At 41.5% G+C, this 16,958-nt stretch overlaps 14 non-coding genes across 14 annotated transcripts; all 14 read left to right on the top strand.

The window, feature by feature from the left end:
* The first annotated feature begins 1,164 nt into the window (after positions 1 to 1,164).
* On the top strand, positions 1,165 to 1,247 carry trnal-uag (transfer RNA leucine (anticodon UAG)). Its single transcript has one exon. It is a non-coding gene; the product is annotated as a tRNA-Leu (tRNA).
* Positions 1,248 to 1,769: 522 nt separating this feature from the next.
* trnal-aag (transfer RNA leucine (anticodon AAG)) lies at positions 1,770 to 1,852 on the top strand. The gene has a single exon. It is a non-coding gene; the product is annotated as a tRNA-Leu (tRNA).
* Positions 1,853 to 2,981: 1,129 nt separating this feature from the next.
* trnal-uag (transfer RNA leucine (anticodon UAG)) lies at positions 2,982 to 3,063 on the top strand. Its single transcript has one exon. It is a non-coding gene; the product is annotated as a tRNA-Leu (tRNA).
* Positions 3,064 to 4,242: 1,179 nt separating this feature from the next.
* Positions 4,243 to 4,324, top strand: trnal-aag (transfer RNA leucine (anticodon AAG)). Its single transcript has one exon. It is a non-coding gene; the product is annotated as a tRNA-Leu (tRNA).
* Positions 4,325 to 5,452: 1,128 nt separating this feature from the next.
* On the top strand, positions 5,453 to 5,534 carry trnal-uag (transfer RNA leucine (anticodon UAG)). The gene has a single exon. It is a non-coding gene; the product is annotated as a tRNA-Leu (tRNA).
* Positions 5,535 to 6,713: 1,179 nt separating this feature from the next.
* On the top strand, positions 6,714 to 6,795 carry trnal-aag (transfer RNA leucine (anticodon AAG)). The gene has a single exon. It is a non-coding gene; the product is annotated as a tRNA-Leu (tRNA).
* A 1,131-nt stretch (positions 6,796 to 7,926) lies between these two features.
* Positions 7,927 to 8,008, top strand: trnal-uag (transfer RNA leucine (anticodon UAG)). The gene has a single exon. It is a non-coding gene; the product is annotated as a tRNA-Leu (tRNA).
* Positions 8,009 to 9,186: 1,178 nt separating this feature from the next.
* trnal-uag (transfer RNA leucine (anticodon UAG)) lies at positions 9,187 to 9,268 on the top strand. The gene has a single exon. It is a non-coding gene; the product is annotated as a tRNA-Leu (tRNA).
* Positions 9,269 to 10,397: 1,129 nt separating this feature from the next.
* On the top strand, positions 10,398 to 10,479 carry trnal-uag (transfer RNA leucine (anticodon UAG)). Its single transcript has one exon. It is a non-coding gene; the product is annotated as a tRNA-Leu (tRNA).
* A 1,179-nt stretch (positions 10,480 to 11,658) lies between these two features.
* Positions 11,659 to 11,740, top strand: trnal-aag (transfer RNA leucine (anticodon AAG)). Its single transcript has one exon. It is a non-coding gene; the product is annotated as a tRNA-Leu (tRNA).
* Positions 11,741 to 12,868: 1,128 nt separating this feature from the next.
* trnal-uag (transfer RNA leucine (anticodon UAG)) lies at positions 12,869 to 12,950 on the top strand. The gene has a single exon. It is a non-coding gene; the product is annotated as a tRNA-Leu (tRNA).
* Positions 12,951 to 14,129: 1,179 nt separating this feature from the next.
* Positions 14,130 to 14,211, top strand: trnal-aag (transfer RNA leucine (anticodon AAG)). The gene has a single exon. It is a non-coding gene; the product is annotated as a tRNA-Leu (tRNA).
* A 1,131-nt stretch (positions 14,212 to 15,342) lies between these two features.
* On the top strand, positions 15,343 to 15,424 carry trnal-uag (transfer RNA leucine (anticodon UAG)). The gene has a single exon. It is a non-coding gene; the product is annotated as a tRNA-Leu (tRNA).
* Positions 15,425 to 16,604: 1,180 nt separating this feature from the next.
* trnal-aag (transfer RNA leucine (anticodon AAG)) lies at positions 16,605 to 16,686 on the top strand. The gene has a single exon. It is a non-coding gene; the product is annotated as a tRNA-Leu (tRNA).
* The last annotated feature ends 272 nt before the right edge of the window (positions 16,687 to 16,958 follow it).

Raw genomic sequence — 16,958 nt, 5'->3', positions numbered from 1 at the left:
TGGAAGGCCACTGTCTAACATCATCAATCCAGCTATAATGATGCTGTAGAGCGTCAGGTTACAATAACAGCGCTGCGGTGGCAGATTGACACCTGCCACCGCAGCGATGGCGCCGCCGCAAGATGGCGGCGCACACAAACCGGTCGCCGGATTCGTCTATACGCAGTCGTTCCTTAACTTGTGCGATCGGCATGGTCCACTGCAGCTCTGAGCTCAAACAATCCACCAGCCTCAACCTCCCAAGATCTTGGATTACAGGCGTGCGCCAATGCAAACGGCAGGGACATTTCACATTTTTCGGTCTTTTGAGATGAGTTTGACACGTCCAAACGAAGCAGATTATGATAAGAAACAATCTCTGGTCCATTTAAAGGAGATCAAATATCTACGTTCTGATAGCAGTCTGAGATTCAAGATGGGAATCCTTTTGAGTTAATGCACAAACCTATGAGTGGATGGAGACTTGGGATCACCTTTGTTGTGAATTGACATGAAAAAGGGAAAAATACAGGGAAATTAACTTGAAAAAAAGCAGCTTTTTTCCATCAGTAAGTGGTAGTGTGGCCGAGCGGTCTAAGGGGCTGGATTAAGGCTCCAGTCTCGGGAAGAGGCTTGGGTTCAAATCCCACCACTGCGATCAAGGCTTCAAAGATATGTTGAAGACTATGTGATATATCAAATACTGAACTTTCTTTGTGATGATCATTGGTTTGGTAAAAACAACAAATATGGACTGTTACAGGAATCTTTCTGAAACTATGTATACGCTGTCATTCCTTAACTTGTGCGATCGGCATGGTCCACTGCAGCTCTGAGCTCAAACAATCCACCAGCCTCAACCTCCCAATATCTTGGATTACACGCGTGCGCCAATGCAAACGGCAGGGACGTTTCACATTTTTCGGTCTTTTGAGATGAGTTTGACACGTCCAAACGAAGCAGACTATGATAAGAAACAATCTCTGGTCCATTTAAAGTGGATCCAATGTCTTTGTTCTGATAGCAGTCTGAGATTCAAGATGGGAACCATTTTGAGTTAATGCACAAACCTATGAGTGGATGGAGACTTGAGATCATCTTTGTTGTGAATTGACATGAAAATGGTAAAAAAAAATACAGGGAAATTAACTGGAAAAAAAAAGTAGCTTTTTTCCATCCATTAGTGGTAGTGTGGCCGAGCGGTCTAAGGCGCTGGATTTAGGCTCCAGTCTCGGAAGAGGCGTGGGTTTCAAATCCCACCACTGCCATCAAGGCTTCAAAGATATGTTGATGACTATGTGTTGCATCAAATACTACACTTTCTTTGTGATGATCATTGGTTTGGTAAAAACAACAAATATTGACTGTTACAGGAATCTTTCTCAAACTATGTATACGCAGTCATTCCTTAACTTGTGCGATCGGCATGGTCCACTGCAGCTCTGAGCTCAAACAATCCACCAGCCTCAACCTCCCAATATCTTGGATTACAGGCGTGCGCCAATGCACACGGCAGGGACGTTTCACATTTTTCGGTCTTTTGAGATGAGTTTGACATGTCCAAACGAAGCAGACTATGATAAGAAACAATCTCTGGTCCATTTAAAGGGGATCAAATGTCTTTGTTCTGATAGCAGTCTGAGATTCAAGATGGGAACCATTTTGAGTTAATGCACAAACCTATGAGTGGATGGAGACTTGAGATCATCTTTTTTGTGAATTGACATGAAAATGGGAAGAAATACAGGGAAATTAACTGGAAAAAAAGCAGCTTTTTTCCATCCATAAGTGGTAGTGTGGCCGAGAGGTCTAAGGCGCTGGATTAAGGCTCCAGTCCTCGGAAGAGGCGTGGGTTCAAATCCCACCACTGCCATCAAGGCTCCAAAGATATGTTGATGACTATGTGTTACATAAAATACTACACTTTCTTTGTGATGATCATTGTTTTGGTTAAAACAACAAATATTGACTGATACAGGAATCTTTCTTAAACTATGTATACGCAGTCATTCCTTAACTTGTGCGATCGGCATGGTCCACTGCAGCTCTGAGCTCAAACAATCCACCCGCCTCAACCTCCCAATATCTTGGATTACAGGCGTGCGCCAATGCACACGGCAGGGACGTTTCACATTTTTCGGTCTTTTGAGATGAGTTTGACACGTCCAAACGAAGCAGACTATGATAAGAAGAAACAATCTCTGGTCCATTTAAAGTGGATCAAATATCTATGTTCTGATAGCAGTCTGAGATTCAAGATGGGAAACATTTTGAGTTGATGCACAAACCTATGAGTGGATGGAGACTTGAGATCACCTTTGTTGTGATTTGACATTAAAACGGGAAAAATACAGGGAAATTAACTTGAAAAAAAAGTAGCTTTTTTCTATCCATAAGTGGTACTGTGGCCGAGCGGTCTAAGGGGCTGGATTAAGGGTCCAGTTCTCGGAAGAGGCGTGGGTTCAAATCCCACCACTGCCATCAAGGCTTCAAAGATATGTTGAAAACTATGTGTTATATCAAATACTGAACTTTCTTTGTGATGATCATTGGTTTGGTAAAAACAACAAATATTGAATGTTACAGGAATCTTTCTGAAACTATGTATACGCTGTCATTCCTTAACTTGTGCGATCAGCATGGTCCACTGCAGCTCTGAGCTCAAACAATCCACCAGCATCAACCTCCCAATATCTTGGATTACAGGCGTGCGCCAATGCACACGGCAGGGACGTTTCACATTTTTCGGTCTTTTGAGATGAGTTTGACACGTCCAAACGAAGCAGACTATGATAAGAAACCATCTCTGGTCCATTTAAAGTGGCTCCAATGTCTTTGTTCTGATAGCAGTCTGAGATTCAAGAAGGGAATCCTTTTGAGTTAATGCACAAACCTATGAGTTGATGGAGACTTGAGATCATCTTTGTTGTGAATTGACATTAAAATGGGAAAAAATACAGGGAAATGAACTGGAAAAAAGCAGCTTTTTTCCATCCATAAGTGGTAGAGTGGCCGAGAGGTCTAAGGCGCTGGATTTAGGCTCCAGTCTCGAAAGAGGCGTGGGTTCAAATCCCACCACTGCCATCAAGGCTCCAAAGATATGTTGATGACTATGTGTTACATCAAATACTGAACTTTCTTTGTGATGATGATTGGTTTGGTAAAAACAACAAATATTGACTATTACAGGAATCTTTCTGAAGCTATGTATACGCTGTCATTCCTTAACTTGTGCGATCGGCATGGTCCACTGCAACTCTGAGCTCAAACAATCCACCAGCATCAACCTCCCAATATCTTGGATTACAGTCAAAACCTCAAACAATCCACCAGCATCAACCTCCCAATATCTTGGATTACAGGCGTGCGCCAATGCACATGGCAGGGACGTTTCACATTTTTCGGTCTTTTGAGATGAGTTTGTCACGTCCAACGAAGCAGACTATGATAAGAAACAATCTCTGGTCCATTTAAAGGGGATTAAATGTCTATGTTCTGATAGCAGTCTGAGATTCAAGATGGGAACCATTTTGAGTTAATGCACAAACCTATGAGTGGATGGAGACTTGAGATCATCTTTGTTGTGAATTGACATGAAAATGGGAAAAAATACAGGGAAATTAACTGGAAAAAAAAAGCAGCTCTTTTCCATCCATAAGTGGTAGTGTGGCCGAGAGTTCTAAGGTGCTGGATTTAGGCTCCAGTCTCGGAAGAGGTGTGGGTTCAAATCTCACCACTGCCATCAAGGCTCCAAAGATATGTTGATCACTTCGTGTTACATCAAATACTAAACTTTCTTTGTGATGATCATTGGTTTGGTAAAAACAACAAATATTGACTGTTACAGGAATCTTTCTGAAACTATGTATACGCAGTCATTCCTTAACTTGTGCGATCGGCATGGTCCACTGCAGCTCTAAGCTCAAACAATCCACCAGCATCAACCTCCCAATATCTTGGATTACAGGCGTGCGCCAATGCACACGGCAGGGACGTTCCACATTTTTCGGTCTTTTGAGATGAGTTTGACACGTCCAAACGAAGCAGACTATGATAAGAAACAATCTCTGGTCCATTTAAAGTGGATCAAATATCTATTTTCTGATAGCAGTCTGAGATTCAAGATGGGAACCATTTTGAGTTAATGCACAAACCTATGAGTGGATGGAGACTTGAGATCATCTTTGTTGTGAATTGACATGAAAATGGAAAAAATACAGGGAAATTAACTTGAAAAAAAGCTGCTTTTTTCAGTCCATAAGTGGTAGTGTGGCCGAGCGGTCTAAGGCGCTGGATTAAGGCTCCAGTCTCGGAAGAGGCGTGGGTTCAAATCCCACCACTGCCATCAAGGCTCCAAAGATATGTTGATGACTATGTGTTACATCAAATACTACACTTTCTTTGTGATGATCATTGTTTTGGTTAAAACAACAAATATTGACTGATACAGGAATCTTTCTTAAACTATGTATACGCAGTCATTCCTTAACTTGTGCGATCGGCATGGTCCACTGCAGCTCTGAGCTCAAACAATCCACCCGCCTCAACCTCCCAATATCTTGGATTACAGGCGTGCGCCAATGCACACGGCAGGGACGTTTCACATTTTTCGGTCTTTTGAGATGAGTTTGACACGTCCAAACGAAGCAGACTATGATAAGAAGAAACAATCTTTGGTCCATTTAAAGTGGATCAAATATCTATGTTCTGATAGCAGTCTGAGATTCAAGATGGGAAACATTTTGAGTTGATGCACAAACCTATGAGTGGATGGAGACTTGAGATCACCTTTGTTGTGATTTGACATTAAAACGGGAAAAATACAGGGAAATTAACTGGAAAAAAAGTAGCTTTTTTCTATCCATAAGTGGTACTGTGGCCGAGCGGTCTAAGGGGCTGGATTAAGGGTCCAGTTCTCGGAAGAGGCGTGGGTTCAAATCCCACCACTGCCATCAAGGCTTCAAAGATATGTTGAAAACTATGTGTTATATCAAATACTGAACTTTCTTTGTGATGATCATTGGTTTGGTAAAAACAACAAATATTGAATGTTACAGGAATCTTTCTGAAACTATGTATACGCTGTCATTCCTTAACTTGTGCGATCAGCATGGTCCACTGCAGCTCTGAGCTCAAACAATCCACCAGCATCAACCTCCCAATATCTTGGATTACAGGCGTGCGCCAATGCACACGGCAGGGACGTTTCACATTTTTCGGTCTTTTGAGATGAGTTTGACACGTCCAAACGAAGCAGACTATGATAAGAAACCATCTCTGGTCCATTTAAAGTGGCTCCAATGTCTTTGTTCTGATAGCAGTCTGAGATTCAAGAAGGGAATCCTTTTGAGTTAATGCACAAACCTATGAGTTGATGGAGACTTGAGATCATCTTTGTTGTGAATTGACATTAAAATGGGAAAAAATACAGGGAAATGAACTGGAAAAAAGCAGCTTTTTTCCATCCATAAGTGGTAGAGTGGCCGAGAGGTCTAAGGCGCTGGATTTAGGCTCCAGTCTCGAAAGAGGCGTGGGTTCAAATCCCACCACTGCCATCAAGGCTCCAAAGATATGTTGATGACTATGTGTTACATCAAATACTGAACTTTCTTTGTGATGATGATTGGTTTGGTAAAAACAACAAATATTGACTATTACAGGAATCTTTCTGAAGCTATGTATACGCTGTCATTCCTTAACTTGTGCGATCGGCATGGTCCACTGCAACTCTGAGCTCAAACAATCCACCAGCATCAACCTCCCAATATCTTGGATTACAGTCAAAACCTCAAACAATCCACCAGCATCAACCTCCCAATATCTTGGATTACAGGCGTGCGCCAATGCACATGGCAGGGACGTTTCACATTTTTCGGTCTTTTGAGATGAGTTTGACACGTCCAACGAAGCAGACTATGATAAGAAACAATCTCTGGTCCATTTAAAGGGGATTAAATGTCTATGTTCTGATAGCAGTCTGAGATTCAAGATGGGAACCATTTTGAGTTAATGCACAAACCTATGAGTGGATGGAGACTTGAGATCATCTTTGTTGTGAATTGACATGAAAATGGGAAAAAATACAGGGAAATTAACTGGAAAAAAAAAGCAGCTCTTTTCCATCCATAAGTGGTAGTGTGGCCGAGAGTTCTAAGGTGCTGGATTTAGGCTCCAGTCTCGGAAGAGGTGTGGGTTCAAATCTCACCACTGCCATCAAGGCTCCAAAGATATGTTGATCACTTCGTGTTACATCAAATACTAAACTTTCTTTGTGATGATCATTGGTTTGGTAAAAACAACAAATATTGACTGTTACAGGAATCTTTCTGAAACTATGTATACGCAGTCATTCCTTAACTTGTGCGATCGGCATGGTCCACTGCAGCTCTAAGCTCAAACAATCCACCAGCATCAACCTCCCAATATCTTGGATTACAGGCGTGCGCCAATGCACACGGCAGGGACGTTCCACATTTTTCGGTCTTTTGAGATGAGTTTGACACGTCCAAACGAAGCAGACTATGATAAGAAACAATCTCTGGTCCATTTAAAGTGGATCAAATATCTATTTTCTGATAGCAGTCTGAGATTCAAGATGGGAACCATTTTGAGTTAATGCACAAACCTATGAGTGGATGGAGACTTGAGATCATCTTTGTTGTGAATTGACATGAAAATGGAAAAAATACAGGGAAATTAACTTGAAAAAAAGCTGCTTTTTTCAGTCCATAAGTGGTAGTGTGGCCGAGCGGTCTAAGGCGCTGGATTAAGGCTCCAGTCTCGGAAGAGGCGTGGGTTCAAATCCCACCACTGCCATCAAGGCTCCAAAGATATGTTGATGACTATGTGTTACATCAAATACTACACTTTCTTTGTGATGATCATTGTTTTGGTTAAAACAACAAATATTGACTGATACAGGAATCTTTCTTAAACTATGTATACGCAGTCATTCCTTAACTTGTGCGATCGGCATGGTCCACTGCAGCTCTGAGCTCAAACAATCCACCCGCCTCAACCTCCCAATATCTTGGATTACAGGCGTGCGCCAATGCACACGGCAGGGACGTTTCACATTTTTCGGTCTTTTGAGATGAGTTTGACACGTCCAAACGAAGCAGACTATGATAAGAAGAAACAATCTTTGGTCCATTTAAAGTGGATCAAATATCTATGTTCTGATAGCAGTCTGAGATTCAAGATGGGAAACATTTTGAGTTGATGCACAAACCTATGAGTGGATGGAGACTTGAGATCACCTTTGTTGTGATTTGACATTAAAACGGGAAAAATACAGGGAAATTAACTGGAAAAAAAGTAGCTTTTTTCTATCCATAAGTGGTACTGTGGCCGAGCGGTCTAAGGGGCTGGATTAAGGGTCCAGTTCTCGGAAGAGGCGTGGGTTCAAATCCCACCACTGCCATCAAGGCTTCAAAGATATGTTGAAAACTATGTGTTATATCAAATACTGAACTTTCTTTGTGATGATCATTGGTTTGGTAAAAACAACAAATATTGAATGTTACAGGAATCTTTCTGAAACTATGTATACGCTGTCATTCCTTAACTTGTGCGATCGGCATGGTCCACTGCAGCTCTGAGCTCAAACAATCCACCAGCATCAACCTCCCAATATCTTGGATTACAGGCTTGCGCCAATGCACACAGCAGGGACGTCTCACATTTTTCGGTCTTTTGAGATGAGTTTGACACAGGTCCAAACGAAGCAGACTATGATAAGAAACAATCTCTGGTCCATATAAAGGGGATCAAATGTCTTTGTTCTGATAGCAGTCTGAGATTCAAGATGGGAACCATTTTGAGTTAATGCACAAACCTATGAGTGGATGGAGACTTGAGATCATCTTTTTTGTGAATTGACATGAAAATGGGAAGAATTACAGTGAAATTAACTGGAAAAAAAGCAGCTTTTTTCCATCCGTAAGTGGTAGTGTGGCCGAGAGGTCTAAGGCGCTGGATTTAGGCTCCAGTCTCGAAAGAGGCGTGGGTTCAAATCCCACCACTGCCATCAAGGCTCCAAAGATATGTTGATGACTATGTGTTACATCAAATACTACACTTTCTTTGTGATGATCATTGTTTTGGTTAAAACAACAAATATTGACTGATACAGGAATCTTTCTGAAACTATGTATACGCAGTCATTCCTTAACTTGTGCGATCGGCATGGTCCACTGCAACTCTGAGCTCAAACAATCCACCAGCATCAACCTCCCAATATCTTGGATTATAGTCAAAACCTCAAACAATCCACCAGCATCAACCTCCCAATATCTTGGATTACAGGCGTGCGCCAATGCACATGGCAGGGACGTTTCACATTTTTCGGTCTTTTGAGATGAGTTTAACACATCCAACGAAGCAGACTATGATAAGAAACAATCTCTGGTCCATTTAAAGGGGATTAAATGTCTATGTTCTGATAGCAGTCTGAGATTCAAGATGGGAACCATTTTGAGTTAATGCACAAACCTATGAGTGGATGGAGACTTGAGATCATCTTTGTTATGAATTGACATGAAAACGGGAAAAAATACAGGGAAATTAACTGGAAAAAAAGCAGCTCTTTTCCATCCATAAGTGGTAGTGTGGCCGAGAGTTCTAAGGTGCTGGATTTAGGCTCCAGTCTCGGAAGAGGTGTGGGTTCAAATCTCACCACTGCCATCAAGGCTCCAAAGATATGTTGATCACTTCGTGTTACATCAAATACTAAACTTTCTTTGTGATGATCATTGGTTTGGTAAAAACAACAAATATTGAATGTTACAGGAATCTTTCTGAAACTATGTATACGCAGTCATTCCTTAACTTGTGCGATCGGCATGGTCCACTGCAGCTCTAAGCTCAAACAATCCACCAGCATCAACCTCCCAATATCTTGGATTACAGGCGTGCGCCAATGCACACGGCAGGGACGTTTCACATTTTTCGGTCTTTTGAGATGAGTTTGACACGTCCAAACGAAGCAGACTATGATAAGAAACAATCTCTGGTCCATTTAAAGTGGATCAAATATCTATTGTCTGATAGCAGTCTGAGATTCAAGATGGGAACCATTTTGAGTTAATGCACAAACCTATGAGTGGATGGAGACTTGAGATCATCTTTGTTGTGAATTGACATGAAAATGGGAAAAAATACAGGGAAATTAACTGGAAAAAAAGCAGCTTTTTTCCATCCATAAGTGGTAGTGTGGCCGAGCGGTCTAAGGCGCTGGATTTAGGCTCCAGTCTCGGAAGAGGCGTGGGTTCAAATCCCACCACTGCCATGAAGGCTCCAAAGATATGTTGATGACTATGTGTTACATAAAATACTACACTTTCTTTGTGATGATCATTGTTTTGGTTAAAACAACAAATATTGACTGATACAGGAATCTTTCTTAAACTATGTATACGCAGTCATTCCTTAACTTGTGCGATCGGCATGGTCCACTGCAGCTCTGAGCTCAAACAATCCACCCGCCTCAACCTCCCAATATCTTGGATTACAGGCGTGCGCCAATGCACACGGCAGGGACGTTTCACATTTTTCGGTCTTTTGAGATGAGTTTGACACGTCCAAACGAAGCAGACTATGATAAGAAGAAACAATCTCTGGTCCATTTAAAGTGGATCAAATATCTATGTTCTGATAGCAGTCTGAGATTCAAGATGGGAAACATTTTGAGTTGATGCACAAACCTATGAGTGGATGGAGACTTGAGATCACCTTTGTTGTGATTTGACATTAAAACGGGAAAAATACAGGGAAATTAACTTGAAAAAAAAGTAGCTTTTTTCTATCCATAAGTGGTACTGTGGCCGAGCGGTCTAAGGGGCTGGATTAAGGGTCCAGTTCTCGGAAGAGGCGTGGGTTCAAATCCCACCACTGCCATCAAGGCTTCAAAGATATGTTGAAAACTATGTGTTATATCAAATACTGAACTTTCTTTGTGATGATCATTGGTTTGGTAAAAACAACAAATATTGAATGTTACAGGAATCTTTCTGAAACTATGTATACGCTGTCATTCCTTAACTTGTGCGATCAGCATGGTCCACTGCAGCTCTGAGCTCAAACAATCCACCAGCATCAACCTCCCAATATCTTGGATTACAGGCGTGCGCCAATGCACACGGCAGGGACGTTTCACATTTTTCGGTCTTTTGAGATGAGTTTGACACGTCCAAACGAAGCAGACTATGATAAGAAACCATCTCTGGTCCATTTAAAGTGGCTCCAATGTCTTTGTTCTGATAGCAGTCTGAGATTCAAGAAGGGAATCCTTTTGAGTTAATGCACAAACCTATGAGTTGATGGAGACTTGAGATCATCTTTGTTGTGAATTGACATTAAAATGGGAAAAAATACAGGGAAATGAACTGGAAAAAAGCAGCTTTTTTCCATCCATAAGTGGTAGAGTGGCCGAGAGGTCTAAGGCGCTGGATTTAGGCTCCAGTCTCGAAAGAGGCGTGGGTTCAAATCCCACCACTGCCATCAAGGCTCCAAAGATATGTTGATGACTATGTGTTACATCAAATACTGAACTTTCTTTGTGATGATGATTGGTTTGGTAAAAACAACAAATATTGACTATTACAGGAATCTTTCTGAAGCTATGTATACGCTGTCATTCCTTAACTTGTGCGATCGGCATGGTCCACTGCAACTCTGAGCTCAAACAATCCACCAGCATCAACCTCCCAATATCTTGGATTACAGTCAAAACCTCAAACAATCCACCAGCATCAACCTCCCAATATCTTGGATTACAGGCGTGCGCCAATGCACATGGCAGGGACGTTTCACATTTTTCGGTCTTTTGAGATGAGTTTGTCACGTCCAACGAAGCAGACTATGATAAGAAACAATCTCTGGTCCATTTAAAGGGGATTAAATGTCTATGTTCTGATAGCAGTCTGAGATTCAAGATGGGAACCATTTTGAGTTAATGCACAAACCTATGAGTGGATGGAGACTTGAGATCATCTTTGTTGTGAATTGACATGAAAATGGGAAAAAATACAGGGAAATTAACTGGAAAAAAAAAGCAGCTCTTTTCCATCCATAAGTGGTAGTGTGGCCGAGAGTTCTAAGGTGCTGGATTTAGGCTCCAGTCTCGGAAGAGGTGTGGGTTCAAATCTCACCACTGCCATCAAGGCTCCAAAGATATGTTGATCACTTCGTGTTACATCAAATACTAAACTTTCTTTGTGATGATCATTGGTTTGGTAAAAACAACAAATATTGACTGTTACAGGAATCTTTCTGAAACTATGTATACGCAGTCATTCCTTAACTTGTGCGATCGGCATGGTCCACTGCAGCTCTAAGCTCAAACAATCCACCAGCATCAACCTCCCAATATCTTGGATTACAGGCGTGCGCCAATGCACACGGCAGGGACGTTCCACATTTTTCGGTCTTTTGAGATGAGTTTGACACGTCCAAACGAAGCAGACTATGATAAGAAACAATCTCTGGTCCATTTAAAGTGGATCAAATATCTATTTTCTGATAGCAGTCTGAGATTCAAGATGGGAACCATTTTGAGTTAATGCACAAACCTATGAGTGGATGGAGACTTGAGATCATCTTTGTTGTGAATTGACATGAAAATGGAAAAAATACAGGGAAATTAACTTGAAAAAAAGCTGCTTTTTTCAGTCCATAAGTGGTAGTGTGGCCGAGCGGTCTAAGGCGCTGGATTAAGGCTCCAGTCTCGGAAGAGGCGTGGGTTCAAATCCCACCACTGCCATCAAGGCTCCAAAGATATGTTGATGACTATGTGTTACATCAAATACTACACTTTCTTTGTGATGATCATTGTTTTGGTTAAAACAACAAATATTGACTGATACAGGAATCTTTCTTAAACTATGTATACGCAGTCATTCCTTAACTTGTGCGATCGGCATGGTCCACTGCAGCTCTGAGCTCAAACAATCCACCCGCCTCAACCTCCCAATATCTTGGATTACAGGCGTGCGCCAATGCACACGGCAGGGACGTTTCACATTTTTCGGTCTTTTGAGATGAGTTTGACACGTCCAAACGAAGCAGACTATGATAAGAAGAAACAATCTTTGGTCCATTTAAAGTGGATCAAATATCTATGTTCTGATAGCAGTCTGAGATTCAAGATGGGAAACATTTTGAGTTGATGCACAAACCTATGAGTGGATGGAGACTTGAGATCACCTTTGTTGTGATTTGACATTAAAACGGGAAAAATACAGGGAAATTAACTGGAAAAAAAGTAGCTTTTTTCTATCCATAAGTGGTACTGTGGCCGAGCGGTCTAAGGGGCTGGATTAAGGGTCCAGTTCTCGGAAGAGGCGTGGGTTCAAATCCCACCACTGCCATCAAGGCTTCAAAGATATGTTGAAAACTATGTGTTATATCAAATACTGAACTTTCTTTGTGATGATCATTGGTTTGGTAAAAACAACAAATATTGAATGTTACAGGAATCTTTCTGAAACTATGTATACGCTGTCATTCCTTAACTTGTGCGATCAGCATGGTCCACTGCAGCTCTGAGCTCAAACAATCCACCAGCATCAACCTCCCAATATCTTCGATTACAGGCGTGCGCCAATGCACACGGCAGGGACGTTTCACATTTTTCGGTCTTTTGAGATGAGTTTGACACGTCCAAACGAAGCAGACTATGATAAGAAACCATCTCTGGTCCATTTAAAGTGGCTCCAATGTCTTTGTTCTGATAGCAGTCTGAGATTCAAGAAGGGAATCCTTTTGAGTTAATGCACAAACCTATGAGTTGATGGAGACTTGAGATCATCTTTGTTGTGAATTGACATTAAAATGGGAAAAAATACAGGGAAATGAACTGGAAAAAAGCAGCTTTTTTCCATCCATAAGTGGTAGAGTGGCCGAGAGGTCTAAGGCGCTGGATTTAGGCTCCAGTCTCGAAAGAGGCGTGGGTTCAAATCCCACCACTGCCATCAAGGCTCCAAAGATATGTTGATGACTATGTGTTACATCAAATACTGAACTTTCTTTGTGATGATGATTGGTTTGGTAAAAACAACAAATATTGACTATTACAGGAATCTTTCTGAAGCTATGTATACGCTGTCATTCCTTAACTTGTGCGATCGGCATGGTCCACTGCAACTCTGAGCTCAAACAATCCACCAGCATCAACCTCCCAATATCTTGGATTACAGTCAAAACCTCAAACAATCCACCAGCATCAACCTCCCAATATCTTGGATTACAGGCGTGCGCCAATGCACATGGCAGGGACGTTTCACATTTTTCGGTCTTTTGAGATGAGTTTGACACGTCCAACGAAGCAGACTATGATAAGAAACAATCTCTGGTCCATTTAAAGGGGATTAAATGTCTATGTTCTGATAGCAGTCTGAGATTCAAGATGGGAACCATTTTGAGTTAATGCACAAACCTATGAGTGGATGGAGACTTGAGATCATCTTTGTTGTGAATTGACATGAAAATGGGAAAAAATACAGGGAAATTAACTGGAAAAAAAAAGCAGCTCTTTTCCATCCATAAGTGGTAGTGTGGCCGAGAGTTCTAAGGTGCTGGATTTAGGCTCCAGTCTCGGAAGAGGTGTGGGTTCAAATCTCACCACTGCCATCAAGGCTCCAAAGATATGTTGATCACTTCGTGTTACATCAAATACTAAACTTTCTTTGTGATGATCATTGGTTTGGTAAAAACAACAAATATTGACTGTTACAGGAATCTTTCTGAAACTATGTATACGCAGTCATTCCTTAACTTGTGCGATCGGCATGGTCCACTGCAGCTCTAAGCTCAAACAATCCACCAGCATCAACCTCCCAATATCTTGGATTACAGGCGTGCGCCAATGCACACGGCAGGGACGTTCCACATTTTTCGGTCTTTTGAGATGAGTTTGACACGTCCAAACGAAGCAGACTATGATAAGAAACAATCTCTGGTCCATTTAAAGTGGATCAAATATCTATTTTCTGATAGCAGTCTGAGATTCAAGATGGGAACCATTTTGAGTTAATGCACAAACCTATGAGTGGATGGAGACTTGAGATCATCTTTGTTGTGAATTGACATGAAAATGGAAAAAATACAGGGAAATTAACTTGAAAAAAAGCTGCTTTTTTCAGTCCATAAGTGGTAGTGTGGCCGAGCGGTCTAAGGCGCTGGATTAAGGCTCCAGTCTCGGAAGAGGCGTGGGTTCAAATCCCACCACTGCCATCAAGGCTCCAAAGATATGTTGATGACTATGTGTTACATCAAATACTACACTTTCTTTGTGATGATCATTGTTTTGGTTAAAACAACAAATATTGACTGATACAGGAATCTTTCTTAAACTATGTATACGCAGTCATTCCTTAACTTGTGCGATCGGCATGGTCCACTGCAGCTCTGAGCTCAAACAATCCACCCGCCTCAACCTCCCAATATCTTGGATTACAGGCGTGCGCCAATGCACACGGCAGGGACGTTTCACATTTTTCGGTCTTTTGAGATGAGTTTGACACGTCCAAACGAAGCAGACTATGATAAGAAGAAACAATCTTTGGTCCATTTAAAGTGGATCAAATATCTATGTTCTGATAGCAGTCTGAGATTCAAGATGGGAAACATTTTGAGTTGATGCACAAACCTATGAGTGGATGGAGACTTGAGATCACCTTTGTTGTGATTTGACATTAAAACGGGAAAAATACAGGGAAATTAACTGGAAAAAAAGTAGCTTTTTTCTATCCATAAGTGGTACTGTGGCCGAGCGGTCTAAGGGGCTGGATTAAGGGTCCAGTTCTCGGAAGAGGCGTGGGTTCAAATCCCACCACTGCCATCAAGGCTTCAAAGATATGTTGAAAACTATGTGTTATATCAAATACTGAACTTTCTTTGTGATGATCATTGGTTTGGTAAAAACAACAAATATTGAATGTTACAGGAATCTTTCTGAAACTATGTATACGCTGTCATTCCTTAACTTGTGCGATCGGCATGGTCCACTGCAGCTCTGAGCTCAAACAATCCACCAGCATCAACCTCCCAATATCTTGGATTACAGGCTTGCGCCAATGCACACAGCAGGGACGTCTCACATTTTTCGGTCTTTTGAGATGAGTTTGACACAGGTCCAAACGAAGCAGACTATGATAAGAAACAATCTCTGGTCCATATAAAGGGGATCAAATGTCTTTGTTCTGATAGCAGTCTGAGATTCAAGATGGGAACCATTTTGAGTTAATGCACAAACCTATGAGTGGATGGAGACTTGAGATCATCTTTTTTGTGAATTGACATGAAAATGGGAAGAATTACAGTGAAATTAACTGGAAAAAAAGCAGCTTTTTTCCATCCGTAAGTGGTAGTGTGGCCGAGAGGTCTAAGGCGCTGGATTTAGGCTCCAGTCTCGAAAGAGGCGTGGGTTCAAATCCCACCACTGCCATCAAGGCTCCAAAGATATGTTGATGACTATGTGTTACATCAAATACTACACTTTCTTTGTGATGATCATTGTTTTGGTTAAAACAACAAATATTGACTGATACAGGAATCTTTCTGAAACTATGTATACGCAGTCATTCCTTAACTTGTGCGATCGGCATGGTCCACTGCAACTCTGAGCTCAAACAATCCACCAGCATCAACCTCCCAATATCTTGGATTATAGTCAAAACCTCAAACAATCCACCAGCATCAACCTCCCAATATCTTGGATTACAGGCGTGCGCCAATGCACATGGCAGGGACGTTTCACATTTTTCGGTCTTTTGAGATGAGTTTAACACATCCAACGAAGCAGACTATGATAAGAAACAATCTCTGGTCCATTTAAAGGGGATTAAATGTCTATGTTCTGATAGCAGTCTGAGATTCAAGATGGGAACCATTTTGAGTTAATGCACAAACCTATGAGTGGATGGAGACTTGAGATCATCTTTGTTATGAATTGACATGAAAACGGGAAAAAATACAGGGAAATTAACTGGAAAAAAAGCAGCTCTTTTCCATCCATAAGTGGTAGTGTGGCCGAGAGTTCTAAGGTGCTGGATTTAGGCTCCAGTCTCGGAAGAGGTGTGGGTTCAAATCTCACCACTGCCATCAAGGCTCCAAAGATATGTTGATCACTTCGTGTTACATCAAATACTAAACTTTCTTTGTGATGATCATTGGTTTGGTAAAAACAACAAATATTGAATGTTACAGGAATCTTTCTGAAACTATGTATACGCAGTCATTCCTTAACTTGTGCGATCGGCATGGTCCACTGCAGCTCTAAGCTCAAACAATCCACCAGCATCAACCTCCCAATATCTTGGATTACAGGCGTGCGCCAATGCACACGGCAGGGACGTTCCACATTTTTCGGTCTTTTGAGATGAGTTTGACACGTCCAAACGAAGCAGACTATGATAAGAAACAATCTCTGGTCCATTTAAAGTGGATCAAATATCTATTTTCTGATAGCAGTCTGAGATTCAAGATGGGAATCCTTTTGAGTTAATGCACAAACCTATGAGTGGATGGAGACTTGAGATCATCTTTGTTATGAATTGACATGAAAACGGGAAAAAATACAGGGAAATTAACTGTAAAAAAAAAGTAGCTTTTTTCTGTCCATAAGTGGTAGTGTGGCCGAGCGGTCTAAGGCGCTGGATTAAGGCTCCAGTCTCGGAAGAGGCGTGGGTTCAAATCCCACCACTGCCATCCAGGCTTCAAAGATATGTTGATGACTATGTGTTACATCAAATACTACACTTCCTTTGTGATGATCATTGTTTTGGTAAAAACAACAAATATTGACTGTTACAGGAATCTTTCTGAAACTATGTATACGCAGTCATTCCTTAACTTGTGCGATCAGCATGGTCCACTGCAGCTCTGAGCTCAAACAATCCACCAGCATCAACCTCCCAATATCTTGGATTACAGTCAAAACCTCGAACAATCCACCAGCATCAACCTCCCAATATCTTGGA

This window comes from Cololabis saira, chromosome 2 (genome assembly GCF_033807715.1).
Source record: "Cololabis saira isolate AMF1-May2022 chromosome 2, fColSai1.1, whole genome shotgun sequence".
NCBI classification, from domain to species: Eukaryota; Metazoa; Chordata; class Actinopteri; order Beloniformes; family Belonidae; genus Cololabis; species Cololabis saira.
The sequence above is the reverse complement of the archived record's forward strand: the minus strand, read 5'-3'. Positions and strand labels throughout refer to the sequence as shown.